Source organism: Elephantulus edwardii, unplaced genomic scaffold (assembly GCF_000299155.1).
Source record: "Elephantulus edwardii isolate Elephantulus edwardi_28Jun2011 unplaced genomic scaffold, EleEdw1.0 scaffold00150, whole genome shotgun sequence".
Taxonomy (NCBI): domain Eukaryota; kingdom Metazoa; phylum Chordata; class Mammalia; order Macroscelidea; family Macroscelididae; genus Elephantulus; species Elephantulus edwardii.
Window position 1 is genome coordinate 1,444,178 of NW_006399900.1, and position 8,014 is coordinate 1,452,191.

Genomic DNA, 8,014 nt, shown 5'->3' on the forward strand with positions numbered 1-8,014 from the left:
TCAGCCACAGCCTGTTGTGATCCACACAGTCAAAAGCCTTTGCTTAGCCATGGACTGCCCAAAGAATAAATAAATCTGTTGAAGAAAGTGTAACCAGGATACTTCTTGAAGGCAAAGATGGTGAAGCCTCATTTCACATACTAAGGATGTATTTTTAGGAAGCATCAGTCCTTGGGAAAAAGCATCATGCTAAGAACGCTACGGGATCATCAAAAGAGAGGAAAATCCTCAATGAAAACTGGATTGATAGAGTGAATACAATAATGAGTTTGAACATGCCACAGTGTGATGCTGGTGCAGGAGACAGCAAAGTTTCTATCTGTTGTTCTAAGGGTTGCTGCGAGGCATAGTTGACTTGATGGCACCCAACAACAGCATAACACTCAACCTTGTTCTTTAGTCTCTATTTCTTCCAGTTGAGTTTCCACTAGTAAATTAAGAGTATTGCATTTTAGTCATTGTGAGTATTCACTTACTCCTTGCTATTGAGTCAGAACTAACTCAGAGCTGATGCTTCAGTCAGTTCCTGTTAGCAGTGCAACTTCCTACAGATTACACCAGAGATTCCAATTGGCTAACCTAGGTTAGTCGGGGTAGGTAAGTTAAGCTGTGACAACAAATGATCTTGATGTTTCAATGTATAAATATAACAAAGATGGTGCTCACTTTGGCAACATATGTATAAAAAAATTGGAGCAATACAGAGAAGCCCCTACATAAGGACGATATGCAAATATAACAAAGTTGAATTTCTTTTTGTTTGTTTGATTTTTTAAAACATTTTTATTGGGAAAAAACAAATTGGGGGTACACGGAGGTGCGGGTTGGGGGCAGAAGGGTGAGGATGCGCAGGGATGCAGTTGCAGAGCTGCAGAAATTGGTTGGTGGGGGGGAGCAGGTGAAGGAAATGAAAAGAATCCAGTGGGGACCAGATGCTACAGGAAAATGACAAGCATTTTCCAATGGTAGTTAAATCAACTGTCTTACTGATTTGGGAACTGGATGCCGATTCTCTGGCTTCTTCATGCTGAACAGGGGCGTAGATATAAAGGGGGGAAGGGAGGACACTTTATCACCTTACTAGTGATCTTGGGTTAAGGCTGCTTGCCTTCTTGTTCTGTTAGAAGATATTTTCCTGTTATTTGCTCCCCTCTGGACTGCAAAGTGTTTTTCCAGGTGGGTCCAGTGGGGATGGCTGGTTGAACCCAGAGGCTCCATCCAAAGTTGAACATTTTTGTTTGTCTTACTCCTTTGCTTATATCTTGCCCACTGAAAGTCCAAGTAGTATTACAAGGTGAATATCCCCAAATAGTAACATAGTAATCGAGGATGACATAATGTCACTAACTTGTTAATGTATATAGGAAACAAGGAACCTAATTTAATAAAGAAAGTAAGGGGGGGGGAGTGAGAAAAACAAAGCTGGGAAACATACATGGATCTTTCACTGTCTCAGGTTGAAATGACATATATCTCTGCCCATTAGTCAGATCTAGTCACGTATCTTCTGCCAGAGGGGGAAAAAAAGGCAGGTCTATTCACTCTTTCTTATATAGCTTGAAACAACCAGGCATGAGTGTGAATCAGAAGTTTCTGAAATGACATTGATAATCCTAAAATATCATTTTAACTCACAAAAAAAAGCAAACACAACTCACTATCATCAAGTGATTGAGAAGATTCTTAGTCATAGTGACCATTTATCAGGTCTCCAAGACTGCTCATCTTAATGAGAGATTTTCATCTTTCACCCGCAGAACATCTGTTAGATTTCAACCACCAACATTTTGAGTAGCAGCTTGATACATAACATAACTCAAGTTAGAAAAAAAAAAATAAATGCCGTTTCATTTTTTTAATTATTCTTTTTTTTCTTCTATAATTTTGATGCTGCATTCCTTTAAAGGCAGAATGAAAATGAACTTCATAGCATTTTGTTTGAGGTAAACATGAAGGCCTAGTGGCCCCTATTTTCAGGTCAATTTCAGAGTTTACTGTTTAGCCAGAGCTACAGCTTCATTCTTCCAGGACACTGGGTAACACAGCAGGTTTTAAAAAAAATCCCAGCTGAACAGGAGAGAAGGAGAAAAACTGATCCCAGCTAGCTGCGGCTGAAACGGAAATCTGTTCTAACCAAAAATAGAACTCTCATGGGGGTTGTCGTTAGAAAAGTATGGCAGGGCTCAGTACTTCTGGGTGACATGTGTTGAATCATTTAAATTTTGTTTCTTTCCACACAGTTTAGTCAGAAAGTAAATGGTTTTGAAGCAGTAAAAAAAAAAAAAATAACAGAGAAAATAGAACTTTAAGTCAAAAAGACATTTTAGAAATTTCTGCTAGACCAGAACAGCCAAGAGCATTTGTCAGCCCAGGCCATTTTCCTTTATCCCTCTCTTGTTCCTGGAATATAATTTTATAAAACTCTCCTGAATTGAAATCCTATAATACCACACAACATTACTGGCCCCATCTCTCCCAAATCATCTGCTTATCCTCTCAGGAAATGTGCATCTAACATTTTTCCTATCTGCTCTTACTATTTATAGGACATTTAAGGTCATCTTTCAATTCCCCTAGTGTTTCAGTTATCTAGTTCTGCTAGAACACGAATACTCCAAGTGGATGATTTTAGTAAACAGAAATGTATTTTCTCACCATTTAAAAGGCTTTAACATCAAGGTATCTCCTCCTGCAGAGGGCTTTGTTTCTTGGCTTGGAAGAAAGATCTGAGCTTGTGCTCAGGGTGATCTTCATGGCTCACCCATGTCTTCTTGACTAATCAGTTTCTTTTCTGTCTTTTAAAATATCCATTCCAGGCACACATACAATAATTCTGTCTCAACAACAAAATACAAAATGTGCTCTCAAATAAGATTATAACTACAGGCAAAGAGGTTAGGTTTTAATATATTCCCCCCCCCAGGAATATGATTCTATCCACAACACCAAGGCTTTCTCTGCATGTGTTCCATGCAATTATCAGTTTATATAAGAAACTTTGCTGCAATCTCAAAGGCACATGGTTCAAATTCACCAGCTGTTCCATGAGAGGAGGATGGACAATCTCTTCCTGTGTAGATAACTTACTCTGAAAATCCCACTGGAGGGTCAGCCAGTCCAACTTGATGGGCAGCATCAACATACAACAACAACAACAACTTTTATGAGAGTTCCTCCATGCAATTAAGAGCTTAATCACTCATGGTCTTGTATAGTAAATATTACAAATGTGTTAGTCTTGTTTTCCCATTGAGATCATTCGGGTCTTACCATACTCTTTGAGCTCAACTGCATCAAGTTGATACTGATCCCTAGGGAGCTCTCATGGCAGTTGTGAAGCTAACCCAAAGGTGACACCTCTCTAACCATTCAAATCCACCAGGAGCACTGCTAGTTAAGGAGGAAAATCCCCTTCTATCCCATGTGCAGGTTCCGAAAACCACTGGAGGTCAACCAAGAGTTGATTCTGACTAGACTACAATGAGTTTGGTTCTGATTAATGCTGACCACAGTTTAGGCACTCAGTAGCTATCTCTTGGCTGTGGTAGGGAAAAAAAAAATAATTTCTCAAGAAGGGATTTAATAAGAAATAAAATTAATATGGGTTTATTGTAATAGAGGGAGAGAACAACTATTAAACATGGAGAACACACTGATCATAAGGTCTTAAAGCATCTGAATGGCTAGAAAAAATAATTTTCTTTCCTAAAGACTGAGAGTAGACAATGATGGGGGTGGGGAAGCTGCTGTGGAGAGATGGACTGAGTATATCGCATCATCACACAGTAAGTAAAAAATATCTTTTACTGGGGTAAAGTGAAAGAAGCTCAGGGACCTGAAGAAAGGAGAAAGGCTTGATAAAATTTTGGCTAATAAACCCTTTGTTTCTGATCAGTGGGGGGGCTGGAGAGTGGGATATAACTCAAAGGAAAACAAAAAAGCCCTCAGCCTCCCTGACTCTGGAGCCAGAATTAGATGGTGCCTCACAACCATGACTGATCACTTTGAGAGGACTCGCCTTAGTAGGTCTTGAATAGAACTGTGGTGGTCTAGTGGGTAAGGAGTCACACTGTTAACCAAAAGGCAGATGGTTTGAATCCACCAGCTGTATCTGAGGAGCAAGAAGGCAATTTCCTTCTGTGTGATTTATAGCCTCTGAAAATCTCCTGGACAGTCAAGTATGAGCTGGTTTTGATAACATGGCAATGAGTTTTGCTTTTGTTTCAGAGATTTTGTTGTTGTTGTTTTCTTGCTTGAAATTAGAGTGGAGCAAATTGTGAAAATTGTGGAACAAAGTTCAATATCACACATATATACACAGAAACACCAGGTTTAATGTTCGAATAGAGACTAGTGGAATCCCTGAGACTGACCTTTTGCCACCTAAAATTCTGGAAATGAACCCACCCAGAGCTCAATTTTCAGCCAAAGAGTAAATAGGTCTATCCGGTGAGTAGTAGCATTCAAGACTTGCAAAGTCTTTAGAATGCAATATCAAAGGAACAACATTTTCCCAAAGATGAAGTTCATAATGCAGGGAGAGACAAGAAGGAGGGAGAAATGGAAATGGGAAGCATAGAAGGTAAATGATGGTATATAGTGGAAACTGTAATGAACTGCATGAAATACAATGTATTACAATCTATTGGAATGAAACCAATTTATTCTGAAAAGAAGCATCCAAATTAAGTATTTAAAAAGAAATAAAATCTGAATGTTTACGGAGCACAATTCTACTCTTTTTTACTTTTATTTTTTTATTAATTTCCACCCCACCACCCCCCCATGGTCTTCTTTCACATTTCTACTCTTATGCTTTAGTACATGAGATGTTGTTGTTATATTACATAGAGTCAGAACTGACTCAAAATCTATAAATTCCATGAAAGGAGATTGCTCAGGTTTCTCCTACACAGTGGCTGGTGAATTTGAACCATTGTCTTTCATATGGCAGTAAAACTTCTTATCAGTAGGCAAAATGAGTTGAAATAAATGGAACCACTGAGAGGCAACTGGCATGGTTTGGTTGAGTGTCTGGCATTGCCATAGGCAAACAAAGGGGTATCTTCGAGTCTTCTCCAAGTTATGCAGGAACAGAAGTGATTTGAAGTAAGTAATTTTCCTAAGTACAGAGGTAGGGGAAGTTCTTTCACCATTCTCAGTTTTAAAGATCACAGGTAAAATAGCTGCCCTATGGCATTAGGATTTCAAATAGTGTAATCATTCCCCTGTTTGGCTGGCCATAAATGAACATTCTCTTTGCTGTCATGGTAGCAAATTGTATTATCTCTCAAATGTAAAGAATCCATTATGCTCTATGGATAAAGAGTGTGAAGTAATATTTAAGGAAATAAGCTTTGGAATCCAGCTATCTGTGTTTCATTCACAGATATGTTTTATTAACTTTATGACCTTTGCATATTATTTATCCCTTTAATGCTCTGGTTTTACAAGATATAACCTCTTCTTTAAAGGAATGTGTAATCTGAACTAGGAAATAAAAGACACACAATTATTTATACAGGTTATCACTCCACCACATTACGTGGAAGAAGAACATATATTGAACAAACCCTTATAAAAACCTAATGGCAGTGACTGAACTATGAGTACTGCCATAGAGAAATCAACAAAAGACTCTGAGAAGGTGTATTGAAGAATAATTAAAAATTTTTGATGAGCACACAAAATTCAGTTATGCTTCTGTGCAACAAGGAGAAATCTTGATAGAAAATTAAGGAAATATTACCGTATATACGGTCCTGTAAGTGAATAGAGTAGAAATAATTTAAACTAGGAAAGGAAAGGACTTGTACACAGAAAATAAAATATTACTATGAGAAAATGAAAAATATAAATGGAAGTACATTTCCTCCTCATGAGTTAAAATATTTCAGACTTGAGATGTTAAAATTACACAAAGAAGTCTATAAATTTAAAGCAATAACCATCAAGTTCCAATAATATTCTACTCTTCTTTGAAGAAATAGAAAATCCGCTACTCAAATATATAAAGAACTGCAAAGGACCTCAAATAATGCAATTTTGTAGGGAAGAATAAAGGAAAAATTCATACATCCTGGTTTCAAAACACATTACAAAGCAACAGTAATTAAAGTAGCCTGATGCCTGATGCTGATATGACAATGGACACATAGAATACTGAAATGGAATGAAACCTCTAGAAATAACTCCATAAATCTATGGTCAACTGACTTTTAATAAAGTTACAAAGGCCATTCAATAGGGAAGGGAGATTATTTTTAATAAATTGTGCTGGATAAAAACCTGGATTGCCACATTCAAGAGTTCATTAGGATCCATGCCTCGTAGCACACATAGAAAACAATTTTAAATGAATGAGATATTTAAATGTGAAAATTAAAGCCATAACGTTTTTAGAGGAAAAATGGAGTTTTTGAACCTATTGTTTAGCTATGAATTATCAGATAAGAGAACTTATGCTCAAGCAGCAAAATGCAAATGAAAGAGATGACGACTCAAAACTCTTGCTTACCCGACTTACAGTTGACCCTCTAAAGGGTTATGTGTCTGTAAATTTCACAAGAAGAGATTGTCCATATTTTTTCTGAGAAGTTATTAATGAATTTGAACTCTCGTGGGGCTTGACTTTTGAAATAGCAGTGCAACACCCTGCAGAATATGCCAGAACTCAAAAGAATATGGCAGGAGCAGAATTACATAAATGAGATCTCATAAAAATTAAGTATATTTGTATATCAAAATAATTTATCAGCATAATGAGAACATAAATACATATATATATATATGTAAATGTGTATATATATGTATATGGAGAACATATTTAGGAATCACAATTTCTAAAATATGCAATAATTCTACCACCTTAAAAACTTGCCCAGCAAGCTACATGTTCAATGCAATTTCAAGATAGATATGAGAATCATTCATCGTGGTAAAGGAAATTTGCTGTTTTATTTGGAAAGGAAAGAGATCTGAAATAAGCAATGCTTTTCAGAAAAAAATAAAATTAAAGTGAGAGGTATTGCACTTCCTGATCTCAAAACCTACTATACAGTTATAGTAACCAGAACAGCATGATACTGGTAGAAAAGACATAAACCAATGAAATAGAATCAAGGACCCATAATATAATCCATCTACTTATGATCAATTGAGATTTGACAAGGAAGCCAAACTTATTAACTGGGGTAACAACATTTATTTTAACAGAGATTTTGGATTTCCATTCATTCATTGTTGCATCTTTCTCCCTGTCCGTCCCCCCTAGTTGTTCTTCTCTTTGAAAAGAAAAATTCCTCCATTGGTATATAATCCCCCGCCCTGCCCCGAGTATACTCCACTATGCAACCTTCATTCTGGACTCTTGTCATGACCGTAATATCCTATCATATATCACTTTTAAATTGTTCTCTCCCACATCTGTTTCAATGCAGTATACATAATTTATCCAATTTTTCTCAGACTCACCCCAACCCTGATGTCAGTCCCTTTCCACAACAGTGGTACTATGCAGTATTTGTCCTTTTGTGACTGAGATAGTTCACTCAGCATAATATCCTCCAGGGTCACGCATTTTTAATAATATTGCATGAGTTCCTTGTTTTTCAAATGAATATAGTATTCCATTGTATAGATATACCAGAACTTATCTATCCATTCATTTTTTTAAAGTGGTACTGGAAAAACTAGACATTTACATGCAAAAACTAAAACAGGATCCACAATGTACCTTCTACAAAGAAGCCAACTCAAAGTGGATCAGAAACTCAGAATAAAACCCAAAACCACAAAAACTATAAGAGACAAAATAGGAACAAACTTAAAAGCCCTAGTTGACAGTATACTTACATTTGCAAATATAATAAAAATTGCAACTTCAAGCTGAAACTGAGGAAAATTAAACCAAATTCACAGGAGCCAAAATATGACTTTGATTTCATACCACCTGAATTTCAGAATCATCTCAGGAACAGGTTTGAGGCCTTGAACACTAATGAGCGAAGACCAG